Below are 11,344 nucleotides of genomic sequence, written 5' to 3'. Positions count from 1 at the left end.
TTGAGCGGCATATTCTATTGACAAGGCTGTAAGCAAGAGATACGTCCACACGTTGCTATTGGGGATACCAAGTGTCAGCCATTACGGAGGAAAATCTGGCTATACCCAGCAGAAGTATATTTGGCAATCCCACCATTAGGAGTCTACCCTGAAGGTATACCAGAAACAAGTAAAATACACATGTGCACGATTGTTCATTGCAGCACAGTTTACAATCGCGGAGCTGGAGACTGAATGCTCGTGTGTGGATATTGATTCAATGAGCCATAGTAAGTCCACCCATGGGGCCCCGTGAAGCTGTGGGAAGGAATAAGAGGATGCCTCTAAACTGATGGAAAATTTCCAGGATGGATTGTAGGCTTGAACGAGCGTGGTGCAGAGGGATGTGTGCAGTGCTTCCTTCCGTATAGGGAAGAGCAGAAAGAAATATCCACACATCTGCTTGTTTTTGCTAGAAGAAGCTCAGAAAGGATAAACCAGAAACTAATGAAGTTGGCTACTTACGTGAGGTTGGGTGGGTGGGAATGAGGCAGGAGTGTTGGGAGCAGGAGAATGCTCTCTTGTGCAGTCTTAACTTTTGGACTCCTGTTATTGTTTTACATATTCAACAAAGTTCAGCCAAGATGGCTGGGGGTGGGGAGCCCCATGACTGGAGACACACAGACACCAACAAACGCATTTTTTTTTTTTAAGATTTTATTTTTTTTGACAGAGACATAGCGAGAGCAGGAACACAAGCAGGGGGAGTGGGAGAGGGAGAAGCAGGCCTCCCGCAGAGCAGGGAGCCCGATTTGGGACTCGATCCCAGGACCCTGGGACCATGACCGGAGCCGAAGGCAGGCGCTTAACGACTGAGCCACCCAGGCGCCCAAACAGTCATTTTTGACATGAATAACATAACCACATTTATGGAGGAACAGACACACTTTTTTCATGATAAGAACCCCACAAAATTCACCATTTTAACCATCCTAAAGTTAATAATTCAGTACCACTCAGTACATTTGCAATGTTGTCCAATCATCACCACCATCTAGTTCCAGAACATTCTCAGTGTCCCAAAAGGAAACCTCATACCCATTAATATTCCCCATTCTCTCCACAACACCGGCCCCCAGCAACTACTAATCTACTTTCTGTCTCTGGATTTGCCTGTTGTGGACATTTCATGTAAACAGAATCACACAATCTGTGGTTTCAAAGAGCCTGTGACTTCCCTCTTGTACGCCCTCCTGCTCACTTGCCCCAGGGAAGCGAGCTGCCATGTGAGCTGCCCTTACAGGGGTCCCCGTGACAGGGAACTCAGGGAGGCCTTTCACCAATGGCCAGTGAGAACTGAGGTCCTCAGCCCAGTGACCTTCGAGGAGTGAATCCTTCCAATAGCCACGTGTGAGCTTGGGAATGGACTGTCCCTCAGACAAGCCTTCTGATGAAACCACAGCCCTGGAAAACACCTTGACATCAGCTTTGTGAGGGACCATGAGTCAGAGGCACAGAGCTAAGCCACACTGATATTCCTGACCCGAGACTGTGACATGAAGCTGCTAAATTTATTGTTTTATTTTTTTAAATTGCTAAATTTTGTGTTCATTTGTTATGCAGAAATAGAAAACAAATACAATTTTCTGCCTTTTGGATTTGGGAGGCAGCATAGACCATATTTAATATGACCACTATTCATTTATTGGGAAACTTGGAAGTCTGTTGGTGTCGAATGAGGCCGAAAGCAAAGGAAGGCTCTGCAGCAGATCCAATTTGTGGCATAAGCTGTCCTGCACTTGGGCCATATAACTTGGAAGGTCCAATAGAGCTAGAGAGGTACATACATGGTAGATGAGACTGTGTGTGGTCCCTCGCACCGTCCCCTAGAGCTTGGCACAAAGCCATGTCCTCTGCTGCAGAGAATTACATACCATGCTAAGGAGCTCTGGGTGCTACCTGGCCTTAGATTGAGCACCTGGCCATGGACATCATCTTAGCCTGTGACTGGAGCTGTCCATTGGGAATGGGACATTTTCAGACCCATGAAGTTGCAAGTTTGGGTGAGTGTGGCAGCAGTCCATTGTATGGTGAAAATGGTATCTTTTTCTTGGTTTTCTATCACATTGTGTTGTCTTCTTGTGTGCACAGCCCTTTCCTATTGAGTGCTGGACATAATATATGAGCAATTATAATTTGTGCTACAGGATACTATACTTTTCTTCTGGGAAGATTTTACCCTTTTTTCTTTGAGCAGGCTAGCAGCACCAACAATAAACCCTGAATCACCTGAATACAGTTTCAGAAATTGAGATGAATATGGATTTTATGAAGTCCCTGCAAGGCTGGTCTACTTTGGTGGTATTCACTCTTACAATGTAGCTGTTCAGGGTCTCAGCTCAAAGATAGGGCCTTTGCAAGAACCCTCCCCCTTAGCAGCTCTAGCCCACCAAGCTGTCAATCTCTGTTCAGGTTCTCAGCCTTCCTACTGCCTCTTCCAGAACCGACTGACCCCTGAGTGGAAAATGTTGCTAAATGTCAGGCGGAGTACTTTGGGTTTCCTTTTATCCCGTCAGAATATTTCACTCTGATGCATGAAACAGAATTATCTTTTAAAGTTTTTTATTTTTAAGTAATCTCTACACCCAGTGGGGGGTTCAAATTCATGACCCCAAGATCAAGACTCGCATCTTCCACAGACTGAGCCAGCCAGGCGCCCCTAAAACAATTATTTTTAAACGATTACATTTTGGCCAGCTTTTTTTGCTGTTCTCAGTGGGAGGCTGACCTGAGTTGCCCATTCCTACATGATCAGAGCTTTTTTTTTTTTAAGGCAAACCTGAACAATATATCATACATTCATTTGTATATTTTTACATTGCACGATACGCTGTTTCAGCTTATGGGAGGAAAGCTCCTCTCCGTGGGGCCACGAGGCCGTCGGGGCGGTTTGAAGGCAGGACGGTCTCTCCTGAAAGCAGCAGGCTTGGACGTTCTCACAGCTGCGCGCGCGGGGGGCCGGGGCGTGGCCGGAGCCGCATCCTCGCCCGCGCGCGGGGGAAGGTGGCGCGTTACCCGAGCAGCCCCTGCGTGCGCGGCGAGCTACCCTCGCGCCTGGAAGCAGGGGGAGGCGCCGCAGAGCTGCACCTGCTCCCGCCGCTCGCGCCGCTCGCCCCCCAGATGCTCCGAGGCAGCGACAGTCACCCCGCTCGGGCACCTGAAAGCCACGTGGGGCCGCCCGAGCGACCCCTAGGCCGACACAGCGTTCCCGGGGCTCCACCCGTGCGGCGCTCAACACTGTGCACAGTTCTATCGTTACGGCATCTTCGGTTCATACAGATGAGTTCTGCTTAAGACGCACCTGGTGCGCCCAACCAGACCGCCCCGGCCGCCCGCCTGGGCCCCCGGCCCCAGCGGCCAGAGACGGAGGACGGCGCCGCAGCCCCAGCAGGCGTTGCCAGGCAACCGCGGCCCCCGGCGGACCCGCAGCGCGCAGAGATGACGCCGCCAGCCCGCGTCCGCACCTGGGCCCGCCCCCCCGCGGCCGCCGCATGCCATTGGGCGGCGGGCAGACGGAGGCGGGCCTCGGCCAATGGGCGACGCCGCTCCGGGGGGCGGGACCGTGGTACCGGGCCGTGCGCCTGCCGGAAGCCCGCGTCGCAGGCCACGCGCAGGTAGGCGCGGGCGGCGCGGTCGCGGTTCGCGGGGCGGCTCCCACGTGGGCGCGCGGCCCCGGCGTTCGGCCGGAGGGACCCGCGGAGTCCGCAGAGGGCGCGCGGGTCCGAGCCGCCGGCTCACCCGGGCTGCGCCCCCGAGCCTGGCATTCCCTTCGCCACAGCCGCCCCTTGGCTAAAGCGTTCGGTGGGCTCCCGCGCGTCCGCCCGCCCCGGGCCCGGGCTGCCCGCGGGCTCGCGGCGGAAACGACGCCGACCTGGGGCGCTTGCGTTCTGAGCGGGCAGAACGAATAAGTAAGGTGGTGGTGGCCGCTGGCGGGAGAATGAGGCGGAGCCCGGCGCGGAGAGACCCGGGGTGGGGGGGCCCGGGCGCAGCAGCAGGAGGGCGGGCGGCGGGGGGACGTCGGGCAGCCACGCGCGCCCGCAGGCCTGGGTGAGGCCGCGGACTCCTCCCCGAGCGAAGTGGGAGGCTCGGCATGCCCGAGAGCCAGCCTGGGCGTTCTCCGAGTCGTCCTGCGGCTGTGTCGGAAACGGACTGGAGGGGCTCTTGAGAAGCGCAGGTGGGCGGACGGCAGTGGCGCAGCGAGTGACAGGCAGGCACTGCCCTCTGGACGTGCTTTAGAGACAAGGCCAGCGGGGCGAACGGCCACCGGAGTCGTGGGGCGCCACAGTCCGAGCGTGGGCTAAAATGTGTATTTCACCGGGTGGCCATCGGTTGGGAGGACAGGTGCACGGGAAGGTGGGCTTGTGGAGGGCGATCAGAAGTGTCGACTCTGACGCCTTGGGTCTGAGATGATGTGTGAGGGTGCAGGTGACAGAGCGTACTGGTGCAGTTCAGGGAGAAGTTCGAGGCCACCCGTGGATAGCTGGTGTCTGGAGCTCCTGCACAGCTACGGTGCGGTCACGTAGCGAATGCATGTAGGCGGAGAGGAAACGGCTGGAAGACTGGAGCCCTTTAGTGCGAGGGTCAGAGAGGTGAGGGGGTGGGAGGAAGAGCAGATGGTTGTGGGGTCTGTTTCGGAAGCCAAGAGAAAGAAAGAATGTGGAGAGAGAAGTGAGCATCAGCTGTCAGATGCTGCTGTTGGGTCAAACAAGGTGAGTACTGAGAATCTGCCGTGGGCTTTCGTGTCTGTGAGGAGCAAGCGGGACTGTAGTTAAAGGGGTGAGGCTGGGTTTTTTTTTTTTTTAAAGATTTTATTTATTTGGCAGAGAGAATAGGAGAGAGGGGACACAAGCAGGGGGAGGGGGAGAGGGAGAAGCAGGCTTCCCGCGGAGCAGGGAGCCCGATGTGGGGCTCGATCCCAGTGGAATCATGACCTGAGCCGAAGGCAGATGCTCAACGACTGAGCCACCCAGGCACCCCTATAAGGCTGGATTTTAATCAGGAATAACTGTTGCAGTAGGGATAAGAGCTGTGTGAACTCAGCTGACCTTGGATTTGTCCAGAGGTGACTGAGGGACTAGGGATGGGAAGGGGGAGCGGCACTCAGTAGACTTAGGAAGTGAAAAACTACAAAAGCTGGGGTGGGGGTGGCGGTGCATGTGAAACCCATCTGGGTTTCCTAACTGGCACTTATCAAAGGTAGGCGCCTACCCTTCCACAGGGTCATCCAGTGGGGCCCCATCTTCGGGTGTTGGCTGGGTTCTTTTGGCAGCCTTGACTTTTCTCAGGCAGGCACTTTTAAGGGCGCTGGGGTCATCGTAGGGATGGGGCCTTGAGCTGTTAGAAACTGTATTAGTGTTTTGTTCAAGTCTTTGTGGGCCAAGGTTGAGGACCGGTGGAGAGAGGAGCCTGGCTACAGTTTGGTCACAGAGAGAGTCTTTGTCCTTATGGTGTCCTTGGTGATCTTGAGAACAGTTGTGGTAGAGTGGCAGAAGCCTGGTGGGAGGGGTGTGAGAGGGAACAGGAGGGAAGGGGTTACAGGCAGTGCGGGTAGGTGGCTCTTGAGGATCTTGGCAGGAGGAAGCAGAAATGGGCTAGGAGCATGTGAGATCAAGAGAGTTTTTATGATGTGGGAAATCTTAGTTGATTGAGTAGAAGGGAAGCTGGAACAGTGCAGGAGGGGAATTGCTCAGGGATGTCCCTGCATAGGCGGGGCATGGAACCCAGCGCCGGAGTGGAGAGTTTGGCCTCTGTTGGAAAATGGCAGGATTGCATCCCAACAGGAGAGAAGGGTGGGGGGTAAATGTGGGAGCTCGTGGAAGTTCCCTTCCAGTTGCTTTGATTTCCTCTGTGACCAGGAAGTAAGGTTCTGTGGGAGAAGGGAGAAGACCTTGGAGATTTGAGAGGAGAGGCTCTTCCAGGCGAGTGGCTGGGGTGGGGAAGTGTGGGGCCACCAGTGAGGCTGAAGGATTATTGGACCCCGGGGTGCTGAGCAGGTTGAGCTGCAAAGAGGGTAGGTGGGCTCGGTGAGTAAGAAATTTGGAGCTTTTGTAGTAACTGGGCTTTGAGTTTGGCATTTGGAGGAGGGTGAGGGGAGGGTAAGGTACCCTGGAGAGCAAAGTCTGGAGGCCATTCTAAGTGGGCAAGTCAGAACGCAGACCAGTCTGGATCAAAATGAACAGGAACAGAGTCCCGGTCCTGGCACAGAAGCTGGGATTCCGCTCCTGGACTCCTTGGACGGATTTCCTCGAGGGTTGTGGATTGTGAGGGCACACACCCTCCTCCAGGGGCCCTTCCCTGCAGCCTGATGGGACGCATCAGAGGGGTCATGCTCTGGGTGAGAGGGCGCATTGGGGGCTACGGGTGGGAATTTTAGATTTAAGAAGACTTTTTTTCTATAGGCTGATTTATTTTTTTAAGCTCCTGTGGGGTTTCTTTTCAGCCCTGGAGACCCGGCAGCCTCAGCCCGTTGGTGCTGACACGTCCTGACCAGTGACTGTCGCCAAGCCCAGACGGTTAGCTGGTCTCTGTGTGTCTGATGTGGGTCCTCAGCTTCCTGCTGGTAGAAGTAATTATTTGCTTCGCTGAACACTTAGAGCTGGTACCTTAAAATAAAGTGTTGTGTTTCTGCTTTTGTTGTAAAAATTACAGAAAAGTAGAAGGGGGGAAAACCATACTTGTAATTCTAACTCCCTAAAATGTTAGTATTTTAATGTATTTCCTTCTAGTTTTTTGCTTCATACATATTTGTGTATCATTTTTCTTACAAAATGAGGGTCACATTGTACATCCGTAGGTTTACGCCCCATCTTTTCCCTTTACGTTGTGCTCTGAGCGTTTACTCACATGACTGAGCGCGTGGTGTGCTCTCGGGCAGGCGTCTTCCTGTGCGCGAACGAGTCATTCATTTTCCCAGTCAGCTGTTGTTGGAAATTTATGGGGTTTTCAACTTTTTAATTGAAGAGGCGTTATCATCCCTTGTACAGTGCCATTGTCATCCTTATATTTGAATCTCAGTCCATGATTATTTCATCAGGATAAGTTCTAGAAGTGGAATTACAGGCCAAAGCACTTGATAAATGTTATCAAATTACCTTTTAAAGAGACTGTGCCAATTTATTCTCCTGTCAGGAGGCATGATAACGGCCTTTTCGTCATTCTCTGGCTAATCCTGAATAATAGAATTTTAAAAATCGTTTATGGGGCGCCTGGGTGGCTCAGTTGGTTGGGCGACTGCCTTCGGCTCAGGTCATGATCCTGGAGTCCCGGGATTGAGTCCCACATCGGGCTCCCTGCTCGGCGGGGAGCCTGCTTCTCCCTCTGACCCTCCCCCTCTCATGCTCTCTCTCTCTCTCTCATTCTCTCTCTCAAATAAATAAATAAAATCTTTTAAAAAAAATCGTTTATGTAAAAGAAATTTTTAACCTATCCAGTTAGCTAAGTAATACATGCATACAGCTACAAACCTCCAGGTACTGGGACATGGAAAAGAACAGCAGCGGTCAGCTGCCCCTGGGCTGCTCCTGGGGGGCAAGCCCTGTCATCTTTCAGCTTTTCAAACTGGGATCGCTTTCAAACTTCAGAGGTCTGCCCCCTGGTAGGTGTGCCCCGGTTTCCTCACCCGTGTGCCACCTCACTGGCCACAGGAGGAACTGAGTTCATACGTGTACGGCACTTAGAACAGGGCCTGGCACATGGTAAGCGCTGGGTAAATGTGAATTTTCACGGCCACTGGTGTTATGATTAGTTTTCCTAACACCCCTGCCCCCTCCACATGACCTTCCTCCCGGCCACCAAATACAGGGAAAGCTTATGCTGGCGTAGCTTTATGAGCAACTAGATGTTCTGCAGAAAAACGTGTGAGGAAAAAGAAACACATAAAGGACGGGTCTTGAGCCTTCTGAGGTAGTGGCGGCCAGGCCGCTTAACCACTGCCGACCTCCAGGGGCCCCACTGACGCTCGTTTCTTCAGCACCCTTCTCAGCAGATGGATTCCTCCCTCCGCTTGCTTGTGTGTTTTTCAAGCCGCACCTGAGGACGCTGAGGAGCGTTTGTTGGCTCTGGACGTGCCAGATGCTTAGACATGCTCACGCCCCCCCATAGCTTCTCTGAAATAGGGTTACTGCTGAGGACAAAAAAAGAAAGAAAGAAAACTGGTACAGGGCCATCATATTGTTTAATTTATTACAAATAATTTGAGAGCGATTAGAGGGGTTTTTTTTCTTTGTGTGTTTCAGTGTATTCACAGGGTTGTGTGACCATCACCGCAACCTAATTTCGGAACATTTTCCTTCTCCCAAAAGAAACCCTGTACTATTCACAGTCACTCCCTGTCCCTGCCCCCCACCCCAGGCCTGAGCAAACACCAGGCTACCTTCCTGTCTCTGTAATTACTCATTCTGGAAATTTCATAAAAATGAAATTATACAATCTGTAGTATCCCGTGACTGGCCTCTCTTACATAACAGAATGTTTTCAAGATTTATCCAGTCAGTGCTTCATTCCTTTTCTTTTTGGCCGAATGAATATGATCATTTGACTGTTTCCCTTGCATGGGCATACCACATTTTGTGATCTCGTTATCAGTTGGTGGACATTTAGGTTGTTTTCGCCTTTTGGATGTTATGACTAATGCTATGAACATTAGCGTTTGAATTTTTATGTGGATGTGTTCATTTTCTGTGGTGGAGTTGTTGGGTCATATGGTAACACGTTTAACTTGTTGAGGATCCACCAGGCTGTTGTACAAAGTGGTTGCACCATTTTATGTCCCACCAGCAGTGAAGAAGGGTTCCAAGTTTTCCACATCATCAATATTTATGATCTGTCTTTTTTATTTTAGCCAACCTAGTGACTGTGAAGTGGCGTGTCATTTGATTCACATTTCCCTAATGATGCATGATGTTAAGCATCTTTTCATGTCCTCATTGGCCATTTGTGTGTCATCTTTGGGGTAATCTGTATTCAAATTCTTTGTCCACTTTTAAATGGGATTTTTTGTTGTTGTTGAGTTGTAAGAATTCTTCATACATGGTGGACACAAGTCTCTTGTAAGTTATATGACTTGCAAGTATTTTTTCCAATTCTTGACATTGTCTTTGTACTTTCTTGCTTACATCATTTGCAGCACAAAAATTTCTAATTTTGAGGAGTCCAAAATTTATCTGTTTTTTTCTTTTGCTACTTATGTTTTTGGTGTCATCTAAGAAACTATTGCCTAATCCAGGGTCTTGAAGATTTACTCCTATGTTTTAGCTCTTATATTTAGGTTTTTTTTATCCATTTTGAGTTAATTTCTGTGTTTGGTGTGAGGTAGGGCTCTCAGTTCATTCTTTTGCATGTGGAAGTCCAGGTGTCCCAGCACCTTTCGTTAAAAAGGCTGTTCTTTCCCATTAAATGGCCCTTGTTGAAAATCACTGACCATAAATATAAGGAAATGTCGTTTTCTATAACAAACATTGATTTTCTCAAAGTCATGAGACACCATCTCTTAGAACTATTAAAAGAAACCTTTTTGTAATATGGAAAAGTCTTTCTCTCTTTTTAGCAAATAGACTTAGTGATTAAACTTTTTAATGATAACTTACAGAATGAATAAAGATTTAGCTTAACTTTTATGGTAACTGGTGTGTAAATATTTGCTAAACTTTCCTTATTTCTCCAACAAGGTAATTGGCTAACAGAGTCCTTTGTCTTTTCAAAGCTCCTGTGTCAACAGTCTCTTGTTATTTCAAGATTTCTTATTACACTGCTAATTGAAATTTGTAGCCTCTGGCTTTGAATACTTTTTTTAGATAAGGCTTAATTAAAGAACGTGGAGCTTGGAATTTTTCTGATTCTACAACAGTAATACTCTTTCATTATGCTGTAATCAATCACAGCCCCAAATGGGGCAGAGGGAGCCCTCCATGCTGGCGCTGTGTCCTCTTGGATGTGGCCCTATGATCATTTGACTGTTTCCTGGGTGTTCAGCACAGCTTGATATCCCAGGTTCACCTTATACTTTACTTGGTCCAGACCGGGAATCTTAAGGAGCTCTGCACCCCCCACCCAACGCCCCCCCCCTTTTTTTAATAGAGAATGGTATTTAGAACCCAAATCTGGGCTTTCCATGTCAGCATTGCTTCTAGGCCCTTTACATTGTGATCACCCATTATAGCTGCCCTTTCCATAATGCTTTCCCACTTCTGTTTGGCTTCGGGTAGCACTTGTCATCTTCTGATGTATCCTGTATTTGTGTCCCCCCATAAGCATGTCAGCTGTGTGTGGATAGGTCTTTTAGACTGCCTGGTCCAGCCTAGAGCAGCTCCTAGCACATGCTCAGCATTCTGCAGGTGGTGACAGAGTGACCGGCAAGTGACGACACACAGGAGTGGAGCGTGCCTGAGGTGGGATTGCTGGGTGACGGTGTGTGCATGCTTAATTCCACCAGCTGATGCCTTGGTGTAATTTTCCCCTTTTGTCCCTGTGGAAACAGTTTTGCTTTGGGGGAAATTTACGTCTTGGTACATCAGGACACACCCAGCTTTTGCTTGCCTAGCTCTGCCTATGCTGCCTGCTCTGTCCTTCACTGGCCACAGAGGCCTCCTGCCACTGTGCGTGTCTCCCTGCCTGCCTGTCACCTGTGCTCACCTGCTTCTGTCGTATTTTCTTGACAGCATTTATCCCCATGTAAAAGTGTTCTCTCATTTACTTAAATAGTTCTGTCTTTCCCACTAGAAGGGAAGCTTCACAAAATCAAGGCTGTTATTGCCATGCTGTTTGCCCTGTGTTCAGCATCTAGCACAGTGCCTGGCACAGAATTGGCTCTCAAAAAATATTTGCTGAGTGAGTTATATTTTTATTATCTTTTGATAGAGTCCAAAATGAATTCTAGTGTCAAGAGGAGAGGACATTGGGCTTCTGTCCCTTTACCTATATACACAGCCTTGAACAGCATGTCTAAAATTAAATTGAAAAAAATACGGACATAAGTATGCAATAGATACACATATTATCCATATGTGTGTGTGTGTATGTGTGTGTGTATATATATGTAAAATCTGGAATATGGAGGATGAAACCATTGGGAGTGAGTTTAGGATAAATAAAATGAAATACATTTTTATAATTTGTTAGAATAAAAGCTGATATTAGTAGGCCTTTGTAAGTAGAGTTTTAAAGGACTGGTATTAAAAAATAATCTTCATTTTTTTTTTCCAAGTATAAAACCTTGAAAACAAAATGAAACTAGCTGTAAATAAATAGAAAGTCCCTTGTAACCCACCCCCAGATATAAATAAAGGTAAAGGTTTTGTTTATATCCTTC

At 49.3% G+C, this 11,344-nt stretch overlaps 1 protein-coding gene and 1 long non-coding RNA gene across 2 annotated transcripts in view; both read left to right on the top strand.

The window, feature by feature from the left end:
- Positions 1 to 3,585: 3,585 nt before the first annotated feature.
- Positions 3,586 to 11,344, top strand: part of CUNH7orf50 (chromosome unknown C7orf50 homolog) — a 128,884-nt gene continuing 121,125 nt past the window's right edge. The window contains exon 1 of the mRNA XM_034988227.1: positions 3,586 to 3,653. The gene's annotated coding sequence lies outside the window, so the exon portion shown is untranslated. The remainder of the gene's footprint in view (positions 3,654 to 11,344) is intronic.
- On the top strand, positions 4,965 to 10,839 carry LOC117999278. The gene is made up of 2 exons (XR_004676249.1): positions 4,965 to 6,551; positions 10,756 to 10,839. It is a non-coding gene; the product is annotated as an uncharacterized LOC117999278 (long non-coding RNA).

Source organism: Mirounga leonina, unplaced genomic scaffold (genome assembly GCF_011800145.1).
Source record: "Mirounga leonina isolate KUSES-001 unplaced genomic scaffold, KU_Mleo_1.0 Mir_454, whole genome shotgun sequence".
Classification (NCBI taxonomy): Eukaryota; Metazoa; Chordata; class Mammalia; order Carnivora; family Phocidae; genus Mirounga; species Mirounga leonina.
The sequence above is the reverse complement of the archived record's forward strand: the minus strand, read 5'-3'. Positions and strand labels throughout refer to the sequence as shown.